Source organism: Hypanus sabinus, chromosome 6 (assembly GCF_030144855.1).
Source record: "Hypanus sabinus isolate sHypSab1 chromosome 6, sHypSab1.hap1, whole genome shotgun sequence".
Lineage (NCBI taxonomy): Eukaryota > Metazoa > Chordata > Chondrichthyes > Myliobatiformes > Dasyatidae > Hypanus > Hypanus sabinus.
The window spans coordinates 35,767,593-35,779,194 of record NC_082711.1 but is presented as its reverse complement, the minus strand read 5'-3'; the positions used below and the strand labels follow the sequence as shown (position 1 = coordinate 35,779,194).

Genomic DNA, 11,602 nt, shown 5'->3' with positions numbered 1-11,602 from the left:
GATAGTTCACCATTCAGGGCAGCAGCAAACGGCCGGACCTATCCAGTGAAGACGAGGACACGAAGAGACAAAACCACACAACGGTAGACAATTCTTTATCTTGGCACGAAGTGGCTCCGAGTAACTGTGAGCTCTTGACTCGGCCCCAGAACTACAGAAAGCGGCTCTTGACTCACTCCGGCAGGTTAACTTGACGGATGCGCTTCGGCGAGGTAGCATAGAGGACTCGCTCAGGCACAGTAACTTGACGTGCTCACTCCAGCGAGGAGAGGCAACTTAGTGGCATTTGCTTCAGAGAGGAGACTTGGCTCGCTCCGGCGATGTGACTTGACTCGCTCCAGCAATGTGACTTGACTTGCTCCGGCGATGTGACTTGGCTCGCTCCGGCAATGTGACTTGGCTCGCTCCGGCGATGTGACTTGGCTCGCTCCGGCGATGTGACTTGGCTTGCTCCGGCAATGTGACTTGGCTCGCTCCGGCGATGTGACTTGGCTCGCTCCGGCGATGTGACTTGACTTGCTCCGGCAATGTGACTTGGCTCGCTCCGGCGATGTGACTTGGCTCAGTCTGGCAAGGTGACTTGCTTGCACTTGCTTTGGTGATGTCAGGTGACGTCCGGTGATGATCTAGCACTGAGCAGCTGTAAGCTGGACACTTTAATACTGCCGCTTCAGCTGAGAATCAAGTGCCTTTAATTAAAGAGCCCGAGAAACACAGGGAAACAAGGAATAAAGGAAAACAAGGAGTCCCGATTCTGACAAAAACAAAGGAAATTTAAAGGGAACCGGGGAATAACCGATCAGGACCATAACAGATTGAGTGCCAGTCTAGTTGGAATTTCTCAACGATTGACATCAGAAAAGTGCTGGCCCTCCACTTTCCAATACATAAAGCTCTAACTGTTGTATTTGGCCACCATATATCACACTTCCTTTCACAATCCATGGTGGGTTGTTTTCTGGCTTATAAACTCTGCGAGTTGTTTAACGGTATAGCAATCGCATCAGGATTGTTGGGTGATGAGAGTCAAACCATAGATATTGATCTCTGTGGGTTGGTTTCCTCTAAACACCCAAACATAAACAAAGCAATTTTGTAAATGCTACCCAATACAATTAGAACTGGACATATCGATATGTCGGCGAGGCAAAACAACCACTTCACAAACAGATGGCCCAACATAGGAGGGCTAACACCTCAGGTCAAGACTCGGCTGTATATCTACACCTAAATGGCAAGGGTCACTCCTTTGATGCTAACAATGTGCACATTTTGGACAGAGGACAGGTGGTTTGAAAGAGGGGTTAAGGAAGCTGTCTTTGTTAACCAGGAAAACCTATCCCTGACAGAGGGGTTGATAGGTACACCACCACCTGTCAGCTACTTGCAACATAGTCCTGGTATCTTTACCCTGCCATCTCCACAACAGTTCACACCTTCACTCATGCAAAGATAAGACTAATGACTCTCTCATTACCTCTATGACTCTTAATGGCCCTCATGTGATTGCTGTACCATTAAACAACTCACAGAGTTTATAAACTGGAAAACTATCCACCATGGATCACAGCTGAAGAAGCCTCTGGGATGAGTGATGAGATGCCTTCTAGACAACACAGCAAGTCGAGTTGCCTTGATTTACTATTTCTTGATATTTGGTAACTTCATGCTTTTGTAATCAATATTTTGTATTTGAGTCTTTTCTCTTGGTTGTGCTTTTTGGCTGCCTTGCACATTATTTCTACGTGACCCTGTCTGTGATACCTTCTGCAGGCTTTTTCTTTGAACCAGGAGTCATTTGCATTATGGGAGGATTTGCCACATTGATAACATTTCTGGCTTTTTGAACCATTCAGGGACATTATTTGCATTTCACATTCTAATTCTTATTCTGTAGTTCTGTAACATCCTTTGCTGCTGTCTCTAATGATATTGCAATGGTCAATGCCTGTTCATTTTTGCCTGGTCATTTTTGGACAGGAGCCTTTTTTGAGTGCTTTGACTATCAATGCCATATATAAGCCTGTCTTTTCATGCATCAGAAAGTCCATCTGTAAAGTCACAGTACTGAGAATGTTTGCGCAGTTCTGCAATGTATTCTGAACATTCTGTATTCATCTTTTGACTAGTTCCTTTTGTAAAAGCTAAATCTCTCAGCTATTACCAGAGGCTTAGGGCTCAAGTGATTTTGTAAAATTGTAACAATTTCTGGTTACTAGGTTGTATAAGAGACAGTGCGTTCCTGAGCCTATTAAGCCAACAAGTGTTGGGGCTTTCTTTTGCTCCTCCACATGGTTTGCATTACAATACAGTTCAACTATTTCAATATATAACTCCCAGCCTTCATTTTTCAAATGAAGCCATTGCCATGTTATCTTCGCTTTAAATTCAACGCGTCTTTCACTGTTGTGCGTTTGTGGTGTCCGTGATGTCCTTTGTCGTACAGTTTAACTCTCACAGCTTCATCTCGTAAATGTGCTGTAACTGTTGGCGTAGCTCATGATACTTTCTGCGTTCAGGATCGTACACATTGCCAATTTGTTGTATCTGTGCACAACTACATATATATTAAATAAAAGCATGCGTGAAAAGATGGCTTTAACTGTTGTGTTTACATTGCAGAGAGAGAGAGATAACAGCACTTGCGCAGACAATAGATCAATACATTGTGCTGGGGTGCAGTAGCGGGGGGGGGGGGGGGGTGTTGGGTGTCATTGCTCTAAAAGAAATAGATCCATACATTACAAGAACTAGTAGCCCAGGTTCAGAGAATATACAACATAGAAAATTACAGCACAATGCAGCCAGTGATGTTTTGTCGAACATTTAACTTGCTCTCTAAGATCAATTTAACTCTTCCCTCTGACCTAACCTCCCTTTTCCTGTTGCCCATGTGCCTATCTTAGAGTTTCTTAAATGCCCTTAATGCATTTGCCACTACCACCACCATACAAACCCTTCATTCTCTGTATAAGGAACTTGCTTCTGACATCCCCTCTATACTTTCCTCCAATCTCCTTAAAATTATGCTCCCCCCCCCAAGAAAATTAGCATTATTTTCACACACACATAGAAACATACCTGTAGAGTGAACTGACATTTACATCAATGATCAACACAATCCAAGGATGTGTCGCCATGATTCTGGCACTGACCCGTAACTCACAAACCCTAACCGTACATCTTTGGAATGTGGGAGGAAACCATAGTACCTGGTGGAAACTAAGGAGATCATACAAATTCCCTACAGACAGAAGCAGGAATTGAGCCCCGTCTTACAGCTGGCACTTTATAGTAGCTCCTATACTGCTGCGATACTACTATTCTTGTGTTGATGCGTGGCCTAGTGGATAAGGCATTGGACTAATAATCTGAAGGTCACTGGTTTGAGCCTCATCTGAGGCAGCGAGTTTGTGTCCTTGGGTAAGGCACTTAACAACACATTGCTCGGCGAAGACACTGGTGCCAAGCTGCTTGGGTCCTAGTGCCTAGTGCCTTCCGTTGGACAACATCGGTGGCATGGAGAGGGGAAGGCTTGCAGCTTGGGCAACTGCCAGGTCTCGGCCCGAAACGTTGACAGTGCTTCTCCTTATAGATGCCGCCTGACCTGCTGTGGTCCACCAGCATTTTGTGTGTGTTGTCCCATACAACCCTGCTCAGGCCTGCAAATCCAAACAGATGTCTATATTAAAAAAAAAACTACTGTTCAATCTGAACTCCCTGATGCTGTCTGTGCAGTCTGCCAATTTTCCCAGTCACCCCCTCTGGGTGTCTGCTTTTCTCCCACATCCCAAAAATGAATGACTTAGTATGGTAAATCACCAGCTACTATAAATTGCTCCTAGTGGTAAGTGAGTCATGGAATCTGGGGGTGCTCCAGGAAATTTGGGGAGAATAAAATTTTATTTGTGTAAATGATGGTGACGGGTGACAATGGACACAGTGGGCTGAAGTGCCTGTTTCCATGGAATCTTTCTTTACAGTGGAATGTCAATAATAATGTAGAAACTTTTAAGGAAAATAAGAAGGTAACTGAAAAGGTCAGGAAGTATGAAAAGTCCTTGGGATTAGGGCTAACATCCCAAATGGAAAATACACATAAATATTCTCTTGGACTGATTTGAAGAGCCTTTCTGAAATGAGGTCAGTTCTAAATATAGATTAAGATATCAATATCAATTATCAATACATTTTAATCTCTGTTTCTATAGCAACAAAATGCCGCTTCCAAGCCAACTGAAACTAAATCCAGCACAAAAACATATTTATCTATTACAGATCCTGCAGAATGCATCTGTATTGTTGATTTCTTTATTCCTTGAGTTCTGAAGAACGGACTGGTCATGGGTTGGCCAGAATCTGTATTACAGGCCAAACCCAGGATAACGTAACAGAGACAAATTGATTCAGTGTGAAATTCATACATATGATAAATGAGGAGCTTAGTCAATCAGTCTGCAGGCAGGCAGCAGTATTTTACAGAAACATTTATTAAGGTCTGCAGAAAATGTGTGTCATTCCTATTAAAGAGAATTCTGTTTTTCATAGATGCTTTTATCACATGATAAGCAATAGGAACTCTCAGACAAGAGCCTTATTTTTTGTATGTCAGTGTGAGGTTGCTTTATGCCTTGATCAGACAGCGTGTTATTTACATAGCTCAGAATGACCTTAAAAATATGGAAAGAAAGGTTCTTTTTCAAAATTGCTGTTGCATGCTTCCAAACAGTATAAATTCCCAATGTAATCATCTAGATTTTGCTGTCAAGGGAAGATTATTGTAGTCCCTGTCCTCAGAAAGTACAGCAAGAGAAATATACAGATTAAGTAAAAGATAGAAAATTCTGTGGAGATCAGTTCTTACTTTAGATGTCCTGCAAACATAGTATTTTGCCTTTATTAAAGGAAGGTTGAGGTTGTACATAGAAAGTTTCAAAAGCTTCTTTTTCTGTTATTGATAAAAATGAGTGCATTTGACTTTTGACTCCCTCCTGAGTTCACAGGCATTTAGGGATGTATAATAAATGCCAGCCACATCAGTGATGTCCATGTCATGTGGACAAATAAAACGATTAGTAAAAGGAAATGAAAATGTGCAGTAAACTGATGCTTGTAGTTAGTTCTCTCAGTTCCATTAATTCACTGATTTTAAAAAGTTGATGGATAATCTCCTTCATTTCCTTTATAACTGGCTGTCAAAGAGTGACTTCATTTTGTCTGTTTCTGCAAGAAGGGAGAACACTTCTCCCTTGGCCTTCGCTCCTTGTCTGAAATCAGAGTGCAGATGTCAATTCACACCCCACCATTGTTTCATCATCTCTGTTCGATCAGGCTTGCCCAACAAAGACAAAATCCTGAAGAGTGAATGACGATCCTCTGATTTTTAATATACCAAGCTGATAAATGCCTATGATTCTTCAAAGACTGAAGAAGTCAAAGTGTTATTCACAAAAGAGAGAGGGGCTCAGAGTCGAAATGCGCTACTTATTAAACTAAAGGTCAGAAGCATAACCTGTAAAGGAATGAGCCAGGCAGCTGCTCAGTAAATGTAATTTCTTTTTGATATAAGCTGTAAGGAGTATTGAAAACCTGTAACCACTCAAAGGAAAGAAGATCGAATGCAAACCATCTGTTTAATAAAAATATGAATTAGAAGGCATAATTGCCAAGATTGTAGGTGGTGTGGTTTAACAGTAACATATCAAATGTTGTGGGTAGCCGTGTATTAGGCAGCCATGTGTGCTGTGAGATATCTTTGGTTTTAAAAAAATAAAATTAGCCATGGTCCTGCTGGAGAGGAAATCAAACGGGAGTTTTCATTTTTCTGATTTTTTCTTCTTACAGAATAACAATTATTCATGTATGTAGATTGATTTTGCACCATTGCCACCCAAAATGTTATATTTTGAAACCACATACTCAAGATTCATGATGTATCGCTGACATGATAGGTCTTATTCTGATAAACAGGGCCACTCCAACTTAATACAGATAGGACTGTTTACAAATTTAACTCCAATCTATTGCTTAGAATGTGTCCTTCAAAGACATTGCCCAAACGTGACAAATAGAAGGAACTAATGTTCAAAGTTGTCATAAATCAGCTGGGAATTGTCCAAAATTAAAGTAATAAACTGAAGAGTTGTTAAGAATGTAAATTACTAGAATATTGGTTATTTAAATTAAATACGAGAAATTCTGCAGATGCTAGAAATCCAGAGTAACAGACACAAAATTCTGATAGAACTCAGCAGGTGAAGCAATCTCTACAGAGAAGAATAAAGTATCAACAGCTTGGGCCAAGAGCTTTCAAAGGTTTCAAAGATACATTTAATGTCAGAGAAATTTATTTAATATGCATCCTGAAATGCTTTTAATTCACAACCATCCACAAAAACAGAGGAGTGCCCTCAAAGAAAGAATCACAGTTAAATGTTACAACCCCAAAATCCTCCCCCAGCTCTTCTCCTTCCCGCACGTAAGTGGGAGCAAACAACATTCCCCCTGCCCCCCACCCCCCCACCGGCACTCAGGCATGAGCAAAACAACAGCAAAGACACAGATTTGCAGTACCCCAAAGACTACCTGTTCACCCAGTATTTGACACACCACAGGCTCTCTCTCTCTCCCTAACAAGGGAGAAAGAGGTGTTTCTGTTCACAGTGAGCGGGGAGACATAACAAACAACTTGCAGGTTTACAATGTTAAAAGTCAATTGCATCACTTTTTCCAAGCTCTGTACCCAAAGACTTCCAATTTCCACACCCTCTCCCCCCCCCCCACCCATCTCCAGAGCAACAAAATCTTGGTCCTCTGAAGACAAGCCAAGTCCTTGGTGTGCCAAATAACGACCATTTCTGAAACCCTGAGAGTGGGTCCCATTCCCACAAAGAACTGTTGTCAGCATGTGACTCCAGGTCAGGGTCTTCAAAAGAACCCTGTAAGGGAAAAATAGAGATATTAAAGATGGAAATAGAGCTGCTTCCAAAGATGCATTCAAAGGAGTTGTCATTAGGCGCCATTAATCCTCCTAAGCTCCTCCCCGAACCATCAGGATATGCTGCCTGATCCTCAATATTTTATGTGTGTTAACTAAACTAAAATAGTGTTTCTCTTGGATATACAACAAATGCCATTTATCAAGTACAATATAAAGACTGCATTTTACTTCACAAAATAATTAACATCAAGCCACTCGTATTCTGGAGTGATGACCAGAAGGCTTTGTCAAAACTTTCGGTTTTGAGGACCTTTTTTAAAGTGAAATGAAAAGCTATCCGTAGTGGAGCAATTAAATACTGTGCTGGCAGAAGACCAGAAGCAAGGATTGTGGCTGTTTCAGAGGGAAATAGATCTGTCAGAGATTATAGAGCAATGGAACATCAAGACTACGGACTGATTTTTAAAGAGGATGGGAATGTTTAAATTGAGACAAGACTTATTGGGAGATAAAATGTGTTAGTGGGCACAGGGATTTTGAGTGAAGAGGATGGTGTCATTATACTAGACAATGAGGATACCGTAGAGAAAGTGCAAAGGAGATTTACAAGAATTGGAGGGCGTACCTTGTGAGAATAGGTTGAGTGAACTTGGCCTTTTCTCCTTGGAATGACAGAGGATGAGAGGTGACCTGATAGAGCTGTATAAGATGATGAGGGGCATTAAACGCATGGATAGCCAGAGACTTTTTCCCAGGGCTGAAATAGCTAACATGAGGGGGCATAGTTTTAAGGTGCACGGAAATAGGTATTGAGGGGACATAAGGGGTAGGTTTTTTCCACAGGTGGGTGTGTGGAATGCACTGCTGGCAGCAGTGGTGGAAGCGGATACAATAGGGTATTTTTTTTTAAATATGGAACGCTTCACAAATTTGCGTGTCATCCTTGCGCAGGGGCCATGCTAATCTTCTCTGTATCGTTCCAATTTTAGTATATGTGCTGCTGAAGCGAGCACAAATAGGGTCTTTTAAGAGCGTCTTAGATAGCTACATTGAACTTAGAAAAATAGAGAACTATGCAGTCTAGGCAGTCTCTAGAGTAGGTTACATGGTCAGCACAACGTTGTGGGCCGAAGGGCCTGCAATGTGTTGTAAATTTCTATGTTGTTCTAGAGTGACAGAGATATACAGAATGGAAACAGGCCCTTCAGCCCACCTGGTCTGTGCTGACCACCCATTTACTATAACCTACAGAATCCCATTTTCTGTTCCTCATAGCTTATTTATTTGCATATTGAGATACAGCATGGAATAGGCCCTTCAGGCCCTTTAAGCCATGGTGGCCAGCAATTCCCTGATATTAATTGTAGCCTAAACACAGGACAATATATAATGACCAATTAACCTGCTGACCACTATATCTTTGGACCGTGGGAGGAAACCGAAGCACACAAAGGAAACCCATGCGGTCATAGGGAGAACATACGAGGGGTGATTGATAAGTTCATGGCCTAAGGTAGAAGGAGTCGATTTTAGAAAATCTAGCACATTTATTTTTCAACATATTTCCTTCTACATTTACACACAGTCCAGCGGTCATGGAGCATACAGATCTTGGACCTCATCTCCTTCTACCTTAGGCCACGAACTTATCAATCACCCCGATGAGTTATTAACTTCAAATTTTCTGCATACTCACTCAAAGAGTTGACCTGCATGTACATGTGATGAGAGCTGTATAACTCATCTCCTTCTACCTTAGGCCATGAACTTATCAATCACCCTGCTGTAGACACTTCCTGGAGGTCTGTCTGCTCCACAACCACTGGACTAGGTGTGTAAATGTAGGAGGGGACTATGGTGTCTGGAGAAGAATCACTTGCGTTGGATACCTGTCCCTTTGTAGCTGAAATATTAATATGGCAGCTCCAGCTAAGATTCTGCTCAAAAGGAATATTAATGTAACACCATAGGAAAGGTTTCACGGCTAATGTAACGTTATTTTTGTGGCAGCAGTGTTTGGATTATGGCTTGAGATAACATGGGCTTTGGAATGTGTGGCGTCCAATGAAGGGAGTGTTTTTTTTCCTTGTTGTGTGCCTGAGATCGAGGTGATCTGGGTCTTTTGTTGGGCGAGAAATGAAGAAAGGACATGCCAGAACGGAAAGACAGTTGGACAGAGTGGACTTGGAGTGGGGCCGGCTGTTGATGAAGCCCGGGGGAATCAATGGAGGGCCAACAGAAGGAAGTCCATGAGCTCCAACTTGTGCACGTTAGACTGTTTCATTAAAATAGGCCCTTGTGGCGACCCATTTCCTGGCACATCCGAACCGGCTCACAATTAGATAGCCTACAGGGGTTTGCGAGCACAGAGCTTTGGAGCCTCTGCACCACGGGGGGCAGGTCGAGAGAGGCTTAAAAGTGAGGCTGAGGATTTCGAATAAAGTTTTTCCTTCGACTGCAGTTACCGACTCCGTGTCGTAATTTTAGCGCTGCGTGTAGCACACCGCTACAATTGGTGACCCCGACGGTCGAAAAGATTTTTGGACCAGAAATGACTGACGCCACCTCTGTTCATGCGGTTTCGTTGAAACTGCCGGGTTTCTGGACACAGCGCCCGAACCTATGGTTCCAGCAAGCCGAAGCCCAATTCCACATTCGCCAGATCACCTCAGAAGACACCCGCTACTACTACGTGGTGAGCTCCCTCGACCAGGACACAGCGGCCCAGGTCGCGGAGTTCGTACAGTCGCCCCCGGCAGACAGCAAGTACACGGAATTCAAAGCCCTGCTCCTCAGGACTTTCGGACTCTCTCGGCGCGAGCGGGCTGCCCGTTTACTGCACCTGGATGGCTTGGGCGACAGACCTTCATCGGCTTTAATGAATGAGATGTTGTCTCTCGCCGACGGACACACACCCTGCTTCATGTTTGAGAAGGCATTCCTGGAGCAGCTGCCCGAGGACATACGCCTGCTGCTGTCCGACGCGGATTTCAGTGACCCCCGGAAGGTGGCAGCCCGGGCGGACTTGCTGTGGAACGCCAAAAAGGTGAGCGGGGCGTCCATCGCACAGATCTCCCAGCCACGCTCCCAGCAGCAAACCAGCCCAGGCCCGGCCGCAGAGCCCACTAACCCCCGGCCCAATGACCACTGGTGCTTCTACCACCAGCGGTGGGGCACAGAAGCCCGCCGTTGTCGCCCGCCCTGCAAGTTTCCGGGAAACGCCAGGGCCAGCCGCCGCTGATGGCTACGGCGGCTGGCCATCGGGATAGCTTCCTGTATGTGTGGGATAGAAGGTCGGGACGCCGGTTTTTGGTCGATACTGGGGCTGAGATCAGCGTTTTACCTCCGACGAGTTACGACACCCGCAGCAGGGCACCGGGTCCCCCACTGAGGGCCGTGAACAGCAGCACAGTAAGGACCTATGGCACCCGTCAGGTGCAGCTACAGTTCGGCTCCAGCCAGTTCACGTGGGACTTCACACTGGCGGCCGTAGCCCAACCGCTTCTGGGTGCGGATTTTTTGCGGGCTCACAGCCTACTGGTCGACCTGCCCAGGAAGAGACTGGTCCACGCCAAGACCTTTCAGACGTTCTCCCTGGGTGCAGCCCAGTTGCCACCCCCTCACCTCGGCTCCATCACGCTGTCTGACAACGACTTCACCAGGGTCCTGGCGGATTTCCCATCGGTTCTGGCACCGCAGTTCACAGCGGCCATGCCCAGGCACGGCGTACAGCACCACATCCCGACCCAGGGACCACCCCTCCATGCCCGTGCTCGGCGGCTTCCCCCGGACAATCTCCGACTGGCGAAGGAGGAATTCCAGAGGATGGAGGAATTGGGGATCATCCGGCGGTCCGACAGCCCATGGGCCTCCCCCCTGCATATGGTGCCCAAAGCGACGGGAGGCTGGAGACCGTGCAGCGACTACCGCAGGCTGAACGAGGCTACCACACCGGACCGCTACCCTGTGCCACACATTCAGGACTTTGCAGCAAACCTGCACGGCGCACGGATCTTCTCCAAGGTAGACCTCGTCCGAGGGTACCATCAAATCCCGATGCATCCTGACGACATCCCCAAAACAGCTCTCATCACCCCGTTTGGCCTTTTCGAGTTCCTCCGCATGCCATTCGGCCTGAAGAATGCCGCACAGACGTTCCAGCGGTTAATGGACGCGGTGGGACGGGACCTGGACTTCGCGTTCATCTATTTGGATGACATCCTCATAGCCAGCAGCAGTTGTCAGGAGCACCTGTCCCACCTCCGTCAACTCTGCGCCCGACTGAGTGAGTACGGTTTTACAATCAACCCCGCCAAATGCCAGTTCGGACTCGATACCATTGACTTCCTGGGCCACAGGATTACTAAAGATGGGGCAACCCCTCTGCCCACTAAGGTAGATGCGGTCCGCCACTTTCCCCGACCCACCACGATCAAAGGCCTTCAGGAATTCGTAGGTATGGTCAATTTCTACCGCCGCTTCCTCCCTTCCGCTGCCCGGATCATGCGCCCCCTGTTCGCACTGATGTCGGGTCCGAGCAAGGACATTACCTGGGACGAGGAGTCCGCCGCCGCTTTCGTTCAAACGAAGGAAGCTTTGGCGAACGCCGCGATGCTAGTACATCCCAGAATGGACGCCCCTACCGCCCTCACAGTGGACGCA

At 45.6% G+C, this 11,602-nt stretch overlaps 1 non-coding gene across 1 annotated transcript; it reads right to left on the bottom strand.

Moving 5' to 3' along the window:
• Positions 1-7,846: 7,846 nt before the first annotated feature.
• LOC132396214 (U6 spliceosomal RNA) lies at positions 7,847-7,953 on the bottom strand. The gene has a single exon (XR_009512906.1). It is a non-coding gene; the product is annotated as a U6 spliceosomal RNA (small nuclear RNA).
• Positions 7,954-11,602: the final 3,649 nt, after the last annotated feature.